At 36.2% G+C, this 15,877-nt stretch overlaps 1 protein-coding gene across 6 annotated transcripts in view; it reads left to right on the top strand.

Annotated features, from left to right (window-relative positions):
• Positions 1 to 15,877, top strand: part of Pgant7 (N-acetylgalactosaminyltransferase 7) — a 185,175-nt gene that overhangs the window by 145,554 nt on the left and 23,744 nt on the right. The window contains exon 14 of one of the 6 annotated variants that reach the window (XM_069848326.1): positions 3,338 to 3,355. The exons of the other annotated variants lie outside the window; for them this stretch is intronic. The gene's annotated coding sequence lies outside the window, so the exon portion shown is untranslated. Of the gene's footprint in view, positions 1 to 3,337; positions 3,356 to 15,877 lie in introns of those variants that run through there. 6 annotated transcript variants of the gene reach the window in all.

Below are 15,877 nucleotides of genomic sequence, written 5' to 3'. Positions count from 1 at the left end.
TATTCTATAGCATAAAAAAGAATGTCATTATTACTCTGTCATTATTATTGACGCCATCTGCCATATGTTTTGCTTGTTATAAATATAATTGTGCCACAAAATGGATCAATTGCTGCTGAAGATCCACTAAAAATTTGTATGAATATGATAAATATAATTGATAACTTATCAGCCCGTCCCATTGTGAGAAGTACTAGTGTCCTTGAAAGTGTTTGTCTCTTAACAGAAGTACAACGCTTAACCCCACAGGCTGGTTTTCCATAAGTGTCTATGAGTATGTATCTCTCTAGGGTAGTTCTGTAGTGGTTTTTCTTACTCGTGTACACAGGATACACAATTGCACAAAACTGACCACTGTTTGCTATGTATGGAAATATTTTCATGCTGTCTTTTTGAGTATTGTAGTATGGTTGTAAGGTATAAGTTCTTTTAGAAGTTCTCGAATCTTGTTCCGACTCGAAGTTTCACTTGGTTTGTAATGTGAAAAAAATTACCATCCTTCATGAGGAGAAGTAGGTTGCTGATCATCAGACTGTTGTGGACGAATTACCAACAGAGTGATTCCCGAAGACTAGTGTTAGTGACGTTGTTGATTACTAGACCGTGGAACTTCATGCAGTTGCATGTCTTTATTGATTTGGCTTATTGAAAAAGTAAAAGTGAATCTTTGCTGATTATGGTTTATACATTCGACTGAAGCCAATTTTATTTTAATATTAAAGGCGAAACATTCCCTCTGACACGCATGCACACACACACTCTCTCTCCCTCTCCTACATTGATTCGAGGCTTATTTCAAAATCTCAGGGTGTGAAATGAAACACTGCAACAGAAAGTAGTTTCCAAAACCATATTCTATTCTATAGCATAAAAAAGAATGTCATTATTACTCTGTCATTATTATTGACGCCATCTGCCATATGTTTTGCTTGTTATAAATATAATTGTGCCACAAAATGGATCAATTGCTGCTGAAGATCCACTAAAAATTTGTATGAATATGATAAATATAATTGATAACTTATCAGCCCGTCCCATTGTGAGAAGTACTAGTGTCCTTGAAAGTGTTTGTCTCTTAACAGAAGTACAGCGCTTAACCCCACAGGCTGGTTTTCCATAAGTGTCTATGAGTATGTATCTCTCTAGGGTAGTTCTGTAGTGGTTTTTCTTACTCGTGTACACAGGATACACAATTGCACAAAACTGACCACTGTTTGCTATGTATGGAAATATTTTCATGCTGTCTTTTTGAGTATTGTAGTATGGTTGTAAGGTATAAGTTCTTTTAGAAGTTCTCGAATCTTGTTCCGACTCGAAGTTTCACTTGGTTTGTAATGTGAAAAAAATTACCATCCTTCATGAGGAGAAGTAGGTTGCTGATCATCAGACTGTTGTGGACGAATTACCAACAGAGTGATTCCCGAAGACTAGTGTTAGTGACGTTGTTGATTACTAGACCGTGGAACTTCATGCAGTTGCATGTCTTTATTGATTTGGCTTATTGAAAAAGTAAAAGTGAATCTTTGCTGATTATGGTTTATACATTCGACTGAAGCCAATTTTATTTTAATATTAAAGGCGAAACATTCCCTCTGACACGCATGCACGCACACACTCTCTCTCCCTCTCTCTCTCTCTCCCCCTCCCTCCCCCTCCCCTCCCCCTCTCTCTCACTCTCCTCCCTTCCCCCACTCATCCCTCTCCACCTCCCCACCCCTTCCCCCTCTCCCCTCTCCTCTCCCTCCCTCCCTCCCTCCCTCCCTCCCACTCCACCTCACTCCCTCCCACTCCACCTCACCCTCCATCCCTCTCTCCCCCTCACCCTCGATCCCTCCCTCCCCCTCTCCCATCCTCTCCCCTCCAACCCCATAACCCTTCTCCCCCGCTCCACCTCTTCCACTCCTCCCCCTCTCCCCCTTCTCCCCCTCTCCCCCTCTCTCTCCCTCCCCCTCCACTTCCCTCTCCCCCTCTCTCTCATTCAGAAGGCAGTTTCTTCTCAACCAGTGGCCCAGCCAAGTCATGTTTCTCTTCCTGATCAGTTTCAGCATCATTATTTCTTCACCCATTTTTTCAATACAGTTTCTTTTCTTATTGTGTGTCCATTTCACATGCTCCATCCTTCTCCATATCCACATTTCAAATGCTTGTAGTTGCTTCTGTTCACTTCATCATAATGTCCATGTTTCTGTCCTATACAATGCCACACTCCACCCACACCAAGCACTCCACTAGTCTCTTCTTTATTTTCTCTGTAGAGTCCCGCAGGTCCTTCTTCTATTAAAGGTTTCCTTTGCCATTGCTATTCTCTTTTTGACTTCTTGGCAGCAGCTGATGTTACTGCTTATAGTCAGTGGCGAAACTTCTGTGTAGGCAGGGTAAGCTGAGCTTTCCTAAACATTTTCGAAGAAGGCACAAGATCAATTTAGAATTTAGTTAATTAAAAACAGGAGCGTATCCGCGTTTTGTTTATTTTTTAGCGACATAAATGGACTGATCACTATGAACGTTTGTAGAAAGTGAGGTGAGTGGGTAAAGTGAGGGGAGCGGGCAGTTGGATATGCGCAGGTTAGGCTGACAACATTCAGCCACAGAGTGCTCCTAGATCTGTCCTGGGGTGAAAGGGAAAAGACGCATTATATTCACACTGCTCCAGTAAGCCGGTTTATTTGAGCTTGTAGCTCGCGTTATGCTAGACGTTTGAGTAGAGCAACCACATTTACATCTTAATAACGAATGCAGCTTCTTTTATTCTAGTGTTTTAGTGTTGTGATTTACGTTTATTTAACTGTGATATACTTTGTATTATAATGACAATGTGTACTTAGCAAACAAAAATGGAAGATGCTGTAGATATTAACCACAACTCATTCGATTCAGTTGACTTTTTGTTAAATAATTCTATAAATAATTTAACTTTTGAACAAAAAGTGGATCTAAAAGGAAAAATAGCCAGACCAAAATTAGGTATTTCCCAGAAGAATGGTAAATATATCAGAACATTCCAAGAAAAATGGTACTTGAAATGTAGCCTACGTGGTTGACAGGAAATAAAACAAAGAGGGCATATCACTATTATTATTGCTGAATGTTCGGTGGAGAAGATTCATTGTGTGAAGGAGGCAGGCAAGGATCTAGAATTTAATAATGGGAGGGGGGGGGGGCTAATAATAATTAACATATGAATACAGTATTGCAATCATAACACAGAACAATGGAATTAAAAACAAATAAATAAACCACAACAACATTGTCACTCTTAGGTTCTAAGTCTTCAATTAGTTCTAATTCTAAAGGAGATGGTGACAGGAATGGAAAGTCAATTAAATTTTACTTACAGTTAAATGAAGCTGAAGTCTGGGATGTTTTCTTGCGAAAAGTTCTATGACTTCATCCGGACTTACATCGATGTTACGATGAATGTTGAGCAGTACCAAACCATTCAGTCTGTCCTGGTTCATCGTCGGTCTGAGGTAGGTTTTCACACGTCTCAATGTTGAGAATGACTGTTCTGCAGTGCAAGTTGTCACTGGCATGACACATAATATGGTGAGCAGCTCTCTTGTATTAGGATAGAAATTATTCCTAGTATGCAACAAAGTTTCTATAGCCGTGTCTGGTTTTTTTTTGTTGCTCCTTCCAAAATTGAAACCACAAATGTAGCTCTCCTCTAAGTTCTGGAATAGCTCCTGGCAGATTCTGTTCATAAACCATTGCAGCTTGTAGGATGACATCGATATTTTTATCAGGATCATGTAAAAAGTTAGGAATCAAGGATTGGAGTTTAATTCCATGACTGTGCCTAGCAGACGAAAATCGTCCTGACAAGTGACTGAGAAGGTGATCAAGAAAAGGAAGAAATACATTGAGGCGGTAATAATCTTTAGGAGACTTAGACGGAATATTATTGCAATGGATTTGTCTGGATGCAACTCGGGGTACATTTACTTCTACTTGTACAGATTGAGCCAATGTAATGCGTCCTCAGAAAGAAAATTATAAATGTTATTGTCTCGGCAGGCCTGAAGAGTATTCATGACACATTCAACCATCTGGTAGCACTGACTTAGTTCGAGATTTGGGCTCTGTAGCTTCCGCAAAACACCCAGTGTTATTCCAAATATTTCTGCTAAAATATGCAATGCAATTATGAATTCGAATTTTAGAATGGAGTTAAGCATCAAATGTGTCTTTGTACCATGGGATTCAGAATCGTCCAGGAATCATATAACTGCAGAGAAAATGTCTAAGAATTGTAGCATTGCATTATGCCATTCAATCCATCTTGTTTCACACAAGGTCTTTAGTTTCGTTTTCTTGTGTTCAGGGCATACTTTCGTTTTCTTGTGTTCAGGGCATACTTGACTAATTTTTTCTTTCATCATGATTGACCGCTTGCCAGACTCCCTAACATATCTTGCTATTTCAGCTACTGTGTCTACAGTTTGTCTAACACTGGGAAGAAAGCACGATTTTGAAAGTGACAAATTTAGGCAATTTGATGCACAGTGCATATAGTATGCGAGAGGCTGCTCGTTTAAAATTTGCACTTGGACACTGTGAAACTTTCCCGACACATTAGCACCGCTGTCATAACCCTGTCCACGAAGATTCGAAAGTCTAGACCTAAGTCCCACAGTTCACTTAAAACAACTTTTGACAATGCCTCTCCACTTAGATCTTGCACCACTTCGAATCTAAAAAATTCCTCATGCAAGTAACACTTTTCTTGGTCTACGAATCGCACACATAATAATAGTTGCTCATTGGAGCTGATGTCGGTAGTTTCCTCTATTTAGATAGAAAGATATTCACTTTAGTTAACCTTTTCAACAATTTTCTTTTCAATAATGATGCCACAACAGTTTATGAGATCGTTTTGCGTTGTTTTGCTTGTTAGAAAAGAGTTTTTGGGGGGGATTTTTAAGATGTCTATGCAGAATCTGATCACCAGCATCAATGCGATATTTAAGAAGCTCCCTGAAATTACCTTCATTTTGGTTTTCGCTTTCCAAGTCAATCACACCTCATCCCTGTGTCCTCTTAATGGAATATTTTGTCGGCCGCACAAAATAATTGTGTTTACTATTGGGACAAGTTTTGTGATAACTGTTCTCTGAATGTCTCCTGAATATTTCAGAGGCCTTTTTGAATTTTCTTAGAGATTTCGTAACTAAATTCTGTAATGTGCTTTACTTCACCCTCCCTCTTTAGGTCCGAATAAAATGCACACATGACAGAACGCACCTTCATCCTTCTTACTATAAGACAGTCATGGAAATTTTTTAAGCCACGCATGCTGAAATTGTCTAGACTGTTCCGATTCTAGTGTCTTCGAAAATTGATATTTTTCGTCTGGAACCCACGGATTTGTTCATTCATTCAGTGTTCTGCCAAAGCGCAGATCTTTCTCTGGAAACCCAGCTTTCTCCAATCTTTTCTATTTTCTGCTTTCCTTTTCGTTTCCTCATATGATTCATATATCTTAATGTCGTCTATAATTTGATATCCTCTTCTACCCCAAACTCTTCTCCCATTCACCATTCCTTCCAGTGGATCCTTCAGTAGGCAGTTTCTTCTCACCCAGTGACCCAACCAATTCCTTTTCCTCTTCCTGATCAGTTTCAGTATCATTCTTTCTTCACACACTCTTTCCAACACAGCTTCATTTCTTATTCTGTCTGTCCACTTCACACGTTCCATTCTTCTCCATTTCCACATTTCAAATGCTTGTATTCACTTCTCTTCACTTCGTCATAATGTCCATGTTTCTGCACCATACAATGTCACACTCCATACAAAGCACTTCACTAGTCTCGTCCTTAGTTTTTTCCATAGGTGAGCAGAAAATGCTTTTTTTTTCTATTAAAAGCTTCCTTGGCTTGTACTATCCTTCTTTTGACTTCCTGGCAGCAGCTTATGTTACTGCTTATAGTACACCCCAAGTATTTGAAGCTGTACACTTGCTCTATTGCCTTATTTAGAATTCGCAAGTTTATCTTCTGTATTTTCCTTCCTATGACCATGCTCTTCGTCTTATTTGCATTTATCTTCATTCCATACTGCTTACAGCTGTCATTTAGCTCCAGTAGAATATCCTTTAGTATCATTTAGATTTGTTAGAGCTTTGTATTTTATCTCATCACTGCATACTTCTTTTTCGACTAAGCAACCAATATCTAGTACATTATGAGTCATCGAACTAGCATCGTCACTTTCACCGCACATAACCGATTCCACTGTTATGGTATTAACAGGCATACACTTTTCTTCGTCAGTTGTATCATTGTCATCCGTACTGCATTTTTCTCTCACTTCACCGCACGGCTTCTTGACGAATTGTAAGATATTTGTTTGAAACTTACGTTTCGACATTTTATAATTTCTCATAACTATATTACACTAAATAATTCACCTGTACGAACTGATCACTAAGTCTAATGTAGTGGCTATTGTAAAGTTAAAAGTACAGTAACAAAGATATTGGTAGCAGCCTAGCTACAGCGTGGTAGGGGGTGGATACCATTAGATTTCCATTCCGAAGTCCGAGCTATTGTTAAATCTAATGGTAACGACTCCTAAGGAATGCAACCACCTACCTAATCTATTCACTGTGAACTGTAAAGAGAGTTTGTATGCGAAAGTAAAATAGCAAAATAATATGAAGTTTAGAGAGGAAGAAATCACATGAGTTATATGGATGAAAAAATAATGCTTGTACATTTTAAATAAAAAAATTCTTTGATGTGATAGGGGGGTCTATAGCCCCCTAGACCCTCCCTTGTATCCACGCCTGAAAGGAGGTCTGACAGCACTGAAAAACTTTGAACTTAAGGCTTCTAAGCATGCCACAAATAAGCAGCATATAAAAAATTCTGAGGCATTTTATATGTTAGAAAGATACAAAATCAATCATTGCATTTCAGAAAGTGCCCGTCGTCTTGAAGCTGATAGACACAACAGAAATGTTTTGCATAATCGAAAAATTACAGGGCACCTCATTGATGTGCTGTGTGTCGTTTAGGAAAGCAAGAACAAGCTTTCAGGGGACCTGATGAGAGTGTAGATTCTCTCAATAAAGGGAATTATTTATAAACTCTAAATCTGCTGGCTGTGGAGGAGGGATTAATGAAAGATCATTTGGAAAGTAGTACAGTATTTAGGGGTGCATCTTCAGATATTCAGAACAATTTAATTGACTCAGTCACTATTGCCATCAATGAGAACATTCAGAAGGAAATTAATGATGCAACTTTTGTGTTAATTGAGGCTGATGAGACAACTGATGTTTCTGTAAAAGCACAATTCAGTATCATTGCCAGATATGTTTCATGGTAAAAGTATCAGAGAACGCTTTTTGGGATTTCATCTGATAAAACTGCCGAGGGGCTGTAAAAAATCATCACCATCCTAGAAAAATACAATATGGAGGAGAAACTTGTTTGTCAGACATACGATGTTGCTTCAGTTATGTCAGAACGTCATGGTGTGGTACAAGCCATTATATGTCGAAGCGATTTTCGTACACTTTTATGCACACCAGCTGAATTTGATTCTATTAAACCAATTAAAGAAGTTAAACTTTTCATCTGCAACCTCACTACATTTCATTCCTTCTTGAGTAAATCATCTTCCTGTGCAGAACTGCTTTGACAACTTGGGTTTCAGCTACCTCATCCAGCACAAACACATTGGAATTACAATTCACGAGCTGTATCCACCATCAAGCACCATTATAAAGAGTTGAGAAATTCGGTGAACTGTGTAACTGAGTCTGATGACTGGGATTCTGAATATGTAAATAATGCAATAGAACTTCTGAGAATTTTGGATTCTTTAATGTTCACATTTATCTTGTATCTTTTCAATAAGATTTTTATCTTCACTAAACATTTGTTCAATGTTTTTCAAACTAAGTACACAAGTGATGTAAACTTATGCATAAATGAAACCAGAATGGCAAAATCAAACATTTCATCTCTACGGTCAGAAAAAATATTACATGAGTGTCTTCAAGAGAGTATGCAGTTGAACACAAACAACCAGGAAGACTTCCAACCCTAGCATTTTGTTGAAACTTACAAACGTGTTGCATTTGAAATTCTTGATTTCATCATAGTCCAGTTTAGATGAACGTTTCAGCAATTTCGACGAAATTTCATTTGTAGAACTCCTAAACCATAAAAGATCTTCCCAGTTCAAAGAAACATTTTCTAGTATTCAGTTTCAAAAACTTAAAATACCTATCCTAATGAGTTTAACTTTGTAGCACTACAAAATGAACTGGTTAATATCTACAGTTCTGAAAAAGATAAGGACAAATCCTGCATTGAATTATTGACTTTCATAGTAGATGAGCTCGAAACAGTATATGAGTAGATAGTAAAGTTGCTTCAGCTAATTCTCAGCATTCCAGTGAGTTCGACTACTACAGAACGTTCAGTAACAAATTAAAAAGGATTAAACACTATCTCCGAATTTCCATGACAAATAATAGGTCATCCAGTCTAACTACAATTTCAATTGAAAGGGAGCTTTCTAGTCAGTGTTCTGAAGATGTTGTGTTCAAAGAACGAGTGATAGACATTTTTTCAGAAATGAAAAACAGACGCCTGGAATTGATATATAAGAAATCTTAGCCACATGATGGCCTCGGAACCACTAAATACAGGATGGATTGTATTTAATTATAAGTACAGTAGTCAGCTTCCTTTGCTTCTGTTTTCCTACAGCATGAAGCTTGCGTTCAGGGACTGTGTCCATTTGATAATGCAGTGCATACTTGTCATGTGTTTAATGTCAGAAAGACATGTTGCTGTCTGAACATCACCACTCAATAATAATAATAATAATAATAATAATAATAATAATAATAATAATAATAATAATAATAATAATAATGGCGGCTGGGTAGCTCAGTTGGTAGAGCAGCTGGCTATGGACTGGAAGGTCCGGAATTCGATCCCAGGTGGTGACAGGATTTTTTCTCGTTGCCAGACTTTCAGAATGGCCCTGAGGTTCACTCAGCCTCCTATAAAATTGAATACCGGGTCTTTCCCGGGGGTAAAAGGTGGTCAGAGAGTAGTGCCGACCACACCACCTCATTCTAGTGCCGAGGTCATGGAAAGCATGGGGCTCTACTTCCAGGCCCCCCCCAAGTGCCTTCATGACATGTTACGGGGATCCTTTTTTTTTTCTTTTAATAATAATAATAAAATAATATGATAATAATAATAATAATAATAATAATGTTAACCATATGTTATGTTATTACTGTTATTGTTGTAGTTATAATAATTTATTCATTTATTAATATTTAATGTGCTGTACAACAGCCAGAGGCCAATAACAGTTGAGCACATGACAGTTTCATAACAAAAACATTAAAAATGATAAAAATTACAATGAAAGTGCATAGGAATAATTATTAAAATAATGATAATTGAAAACGAAAACATGGAATCATATCTATAATAATAATAAATCTGTAGCCGAAATTTTTCTGGTAATGTTCTGTTTTCCAAAAATAATTGGTGTTAACATGTATAATTTTAACCATCCTGTATTCTGTCTGTCTGTCTGTCTGTTACCTTTTCACGTGATAATGGCTGAACCGATTTATATGAAAATTGGAATATAAATTAAGTTCGTTGTAATTTAGATTTTAGGCTATATGGCATTCAAAATACATTATTAGAAAGGGGGGTTAAATAAATCGAAATATCTCCCTTATTATTGATTTTCATGAAAAATGTTACATATCAAAAGGTTCTTTAAAAATGATTTCCGGTAAGTTTTACTCTATGAAAAATTTTGATAGGACAGATATTTAATGAGATAAATGAGTTTTAAAATAACAGTGCCACCTAATGAGCTGTAATGAAATAAAAATAAATGATTTCGTCTATATGGGACCTTGGACAACAACAAACCGAAGCTATTAACACACAGAGAATGTTTCTGTGTTTGTATGAAGTAATCTCAGAAGCTAATTAAGCGATTTGTATAATTATTATTTCACTATTGGAAAGTGTAGTTTCTCTAGATGGACATTATGCTGTAATGTTATTACAGTAACTTCTGAGTGAATCGAGGACAGGTAAGATTAAAACAGCTTTTTATGCACAGAAAACTTGATAGGCTATTCTGTATATTCGTTTCCTGTATTTCTTAAAATAATGTTTATGTACACATTCATTTTCATCTCAGAGAATTAACGAACAAGAGTGTATTGTTTTAGTATACAGTTATAGCTTAGCATTCCATTATTTTATAATCCGAATTTAACTGTGCTCAATTGAATCGTGTTAAAATAGATAAAATGAATAAACTATGCAATAAATTCAGTGCAAAAAAAAATTGGGTAATGAGCCAAGCAGATTCACTTTAGTCCACTGTAGTTTCCAGAGCTTCGATTAGACCTACAATTATTATTTACATACATTTCATTATAATATTTTTCAACTCTTCAAGTGATGAGGCACGAATGTTTTTCTGTTTGGTTGAACCCGAGCCACATTGAAACTCAGCATAGAAAATTTCTTCTTTCTTCCTCATTATTTCCCATAATGAAGTACTTTGCAAACCATGTCTTTTTGCCATATGCGATATTGTTATTTGAGTATTAACCTCGACATCCCTTATTATTTTCAGTTTCCTTCCGATAGTTAATTTCTTCCATTTAGTCACCATTATAATGATGCATAAACAGCATTAACTAACAAAAAACTTGGAAACAGGATCCACATAACTCGTGAGAACAAAGCAAGCAAAGCAACCACTCTGTGAAAGGAACGCAAAGCAAGACCAAAAATAACTATAAAGAATAATGCAGTTGCATGGCATCGAATTACTATCAATTGAGATGCACTATTGAATAACTGGTAATATTGATTATTGAACATCGATTCGATATTTTAGGTTTCATGATCACAAAATCCAATTGATAAATATTCTTTAAAAGTAGGATTTTCTTAAAACAGTTTTCTTAAAAGTGACAATTAATTACATTATTCTTATGGTAACTTGGCTGGGACTTAACAGATTATTCCTTAAAAACAGAAACACTAGAACGAGATTTTACTGTATTAACATCTTTCCTTGTTTTTGCTGATTTATTATCTAATTTCAGAATTTCTCTCGGTAAAAAATTAAATATAATTTCCGAGAAATATAAAAATTATGTGAGAAATGAAACTAATATTAGTTATGAGAATATGAAATTGCTGTGACGACAATAGGTACTTCGCTAAGGTATAAGTTGTGGGGTCGTCTTCCACTTTACCTTGAGGCAAGCTCTGTGTACATGCTACAGTGCATCTAGAGACAGAATGGACTGCTGCGGCATCCTTGCACTGAGTGATAGTTCCTGCGCCTACTACTATGTCAGTGTTGCAGCTCACAGCAAGTTCCATTAGTTGAGTTGTATCTGTTGCGTATGAAGGATGGTTGTGCACATCAGAGAAAAATTGTGTTTGTGATAAGTTGTTCATTATTATGGTTGAGTATACCTTAGAACAAGGTATTTTTTTGTATGATATATATGTGAAATACTCTTCTGCAAGACAGGGCAGGACAAACTTCCATTGTAAGTTTCCAGATGTTACAATTCCTAGCAGGACAACTGTTCATAACATTGTGAATAAAGCCAGGCGAACAGGATCTTTTTTGAACAAAAAACGAGTTCAAGAATGCTGTGTGTTGACTGAAGAGAAGCTGGATGAACAACCAACAAATATGGTATATAATTGAATTGGTCTGAAAAGTCTGGATGTTATTAAAACAAAACAGGTAGGAAATTTATTCTTTGCTCTGATCATAACCTCACCTCCAAGCTGGGGCCTCCTGGGATCTTTTAAGATATGAAAGAGAGAGAGTGGTGTGCGGAAAGTAACTGCATTTATCTCTTCCAAGAAAAACTACAATCATGGCAATCAAGGAAGATTGGATAAAGCTTTGTGGTATTTGGGAAAAAATAGAGAAATTCACCAAGTGGCAGCTGGCCGACTTCTGAGATAAGCTTTATTTTTTACTATACTTTTATTCATATCACCTCTAATAAGAATGTAGCGGCTGGTAGAACACTGCTATTTTGGAACTGTTAAAAAGATACACCGGGAAAAGTTACGTGACTGCAGCCTTAAGAATAGTGTACACATTTGCATTTTCAACAAAGTTGAACTACACTTTGATGAGCGCACAGCATCCAAAGGAAGTAAAAAATTGAAAATGTGAAAAATCGAGCCTTCATAAATTAGAGGATAACTACTTGTTTCTGTTTATGTCCACAGCATTAGAAATGAGAATTTAGTTAATTTAGTTAAATAAAAATGTGTCTATCTTGTATTTATTTAATTTAATGCACAGCCACTTATATCTTATATTATGTTCTGAGAATAGTCGTAACTTGTAAAGTATTAAATCATAATTTAAAAGAAGCAGTTTATTATTCATGTTTTCTACGAATGTTGATTAATATGATACTAATTTTAATACTTTTTGTGTTTTAAATAGAATGTGAATATGCTTATTAAATAGAATACACAGATAAACACTTTTCATTTTTATTGTATTCAATTAAAGGCGTGAAGCTCTATATACAGCAATTCTTTTTTTTTTTTAATACTAATGGCGGATACTTGAGTGTTTGTCACTCACACATATGAATCCAGTTTATCGACAGAGTCATTGCCCATGGTGCACTATAGAAGGCTGGACTACGCTACATCCGTGATGAGATGAGATGATGATTATATTGTATTGTATTGTATTTATTAACATTCCATGGTATTCATACATTGCTTCACAGCTAGAATATGGAACAAATCAAAAAACTTAATACTATTATAAACTCTTAATTTATAGTCATAGTCTAGATGAAATATATACAGAAGAGATTTACAATATAGTCTACTAGTACAACACAAAATTTTAGTATCAATTTCATGAAGCGTTATTGAATGTCATGAATTCACGTACAGAATAGAAGGCGTGAGAAATAGGTACTTCTTTAATTTGGCTCTTACTTACTTACTTACTGGCTTTTAAGGAACCCGGAGGTTCATTGCCGCCCTCACATAAGCCCGCCATTGGTCCCTATCCTGAGCAAGATTAATCCATTCTCTATCATCATATCCCACCTCCCTCAAATCCATTTTAATATATCATCCCATCTACGTCTCGGCCTCCCTAAAGGTTTCTTTCCCTCCAGCCTCCCAACTAATACTCTATATGCATTTCTGGATTAGCCATACTTGCTACATGCCCTGCCCATCTCAAACGTCTGGATTTAATGTTCCTAATTACGTCAGGTGAAGAATACAATGCGTGCAGTTCTGTGTTGTGTAACTTTCTCCATTCTCCTGTAACTTCATCACTCTTAGCCCCAAATATTTTCCTAAGCACCTTATTCTCAAACACCCTTAATCTATGTTCCTCTCTCAAAATGAGAGTCCAAGTTTCACAACCATAAAGAACAACCGGTAATATAACTGTTTTATAAATTCTAACTTTCAGATTTTTTGACAGCAGACTGGATGATAAAAGCTTTTCAACCGAATAATAACAGGCATTTCCCATATTTATTCTGTGCTTAATTTCCTTTAATTTGGCTCTGAATAATCTTATGTTTTGAGTTTCATTTTTTTATATCGATAGGAAGGCTATTAAAAATTTTTACTGCTATATAACGCATTCCTTTTTGATAGCATGATAGACTTGACGATGGAGTATGAAAGTCATTTTTTGACGTGTATTTATGCTATGAACTGTTGAATTAGTTACAAAGTTTTCACGATTACATAAGAGGAAGATTATTAATGAAAAGATATACTGACAAGCCATAGGCATTATTTGTAGTTTTTTTAAAATAGTCCTACAAGATTCCCTAGATTTGGCACTTACTATTATTCTAATTACTCTTTTTTGTAATAGGAATATACTGTTACTACCTGTGGAATTTTCCCAGAATATTATTCCAAAACTCATTACCGAGTGAAAGTATGCAAAGTATATTTTTAAGATATTGATATTTACTATCTTTTGCATAGATGTAATAGCAAAACATGCTGAATTTAGTTTGGGGCAGGCCTGCAGAACTGTAGCTCTTGAGAGCAACTGCGTTCCTCCCCTTTCTTACCCCACCCACCTTTTCTACCTGTGTGGTCACAGCGTTCTAGTTATGCTCGGCTGCATCAACATTCATTCTCGGGGTGGAAGTTGATCATCCCCAATAGAAGTGGAGTGAGGCTGACGTCATAGTTCCCCTACTTTGCGAGTTCTGCAGGCCTGGTTTGGGGGTCATTTCTTTAATATGATTTTTCCAATTTAACACATTATCGATTTTTAAGCCAAGAAATTTGGTTGTTGTTGTTGTTGTTTCTAATAGGGATCTATTGTTAATTATTGCGCTAGAAATTTGCGAGGTTGAATTTGGACAGGATTTAAATTGAATTACTGTATGTTTTGTTACAATTTAATACAAATTTATTGACTGAGAACCAGTCACATATTTTGAAGAGAATTTCCTCTGTTGAAGCTTGGAATGTGTTGAAGTTATTGGCTGTAATTACTATACTTGTGTCATCTGCAAATAATATGGGATGACCTACGCCTTTTATTAGGGGGAGGGGGCAAGATCATTTATGAACACTAGAAAAAGTAGAGGACCTAATATTGATCCTTGAGTAATTCCATTATTAATAGTTCCCCATGTCAAAGCAGATTTCATAGTTGTATTGATTTCGTCTTTCTGTTTCCTATCTATGAGATATGAGTAAAACCATTGGTGTACAACTGCTTTAATTCCATAATAATCTAATTTATCTAGCAGCATTTTATGATTTATATAATCAAAGGCTTTGTACAAATCACAGAAAATCCCTCCAACTTGTAATTTTTTATTAACTGCCTCCAGAATTTTGTCAGTTAAACTAAATGTTGCATTTTCTGTGCCTTTGTTTTTCCTAAATCCAAATTGTATATCTTTCTAGATCATGATATAATCTTTTATACATTACTTTTTCAAAGATTTTGGAGAAGACTGGTAGAAGTGATATGGGCCTGTAATTTTCTGGTAGAGAATTGTTGGGATGCCACAGGGGAACCTGAGCTTCCGAAGAAAACCCCTATGTTATCTGGACCACTGGCTTGCCAAAGGTATCATAAATCAGGGGTATGCTGGGGATCAGACTCAGGGCCACGGTATTTGTGAGTCCAGCTCTGGCCACTGGACTGCTGTGGAGGCATTTTTTGCTATTATGTATGTTATTCCTTGGAATAATAGTTTCAAGTTTGATTTTTCAAACTAAATGAACCACATTTGTACACAACTAAGGTTTGGACTTCGATCATCACTACTGGTACCATGCCTTCCTCTTCTTTCTGTTTATCCTGTGCTATGAAGGCTACCATCACTTATTTGTAGCATTGACCTTGACATCCCAGATTTAGAGTGATACTTAGACCAAAGCATGAATGGGACTATGTTAACTTATAGAAAATCATGTATTCCATTTGATTTTTGGATGAAAATCCGAGTTACAGGATAAGCTTCTCCTGATTTGACATGTCTTGGACTCTTATATAAAGTTTTATGCTCGACCATGCCGAAATGTAGTAATTATATACCTGGTAGTAGCCCTTTAATGCACCTCATTAAAGTACACCTATTCATTATAATTCAGTTGTTCAGCCAATGAGAAATCACCATTGTACCATTATAAAACAGCAAGTATCGATTATTCTCGGATATGCAATCGAAAGACAATTAGCGAAAAGTCACGGAGGCTGGAAATCCAATACTGTCGCAGAAGGTTATGTTCTGTTACTATAATAATTGGCGTTAATTGTAAATAATATTCAAATAAATTCAATTTGTCAT

This window comes from Periplaneta americana, chromosome 15, assembly GCF_040183065.1.
Source record: "Periplaneta americana isolate PAMFEO1 chromosome 15, P.americana_PAMFEO1_priV1, whole genome shotgun sequence".
Taxonomy (NCBI): domain Eukaryota; kingdom Metazoa; phylum Arthropoda; class Insecta; order Blattodea; family Blattidae; genus Periplaneta; species Periplaneta americana.
The sequence above is the reverse complement of the archived record's forward strand: the minus strand, read 5'-3'. Positions and strand labels throughout refer to the sequence as shown.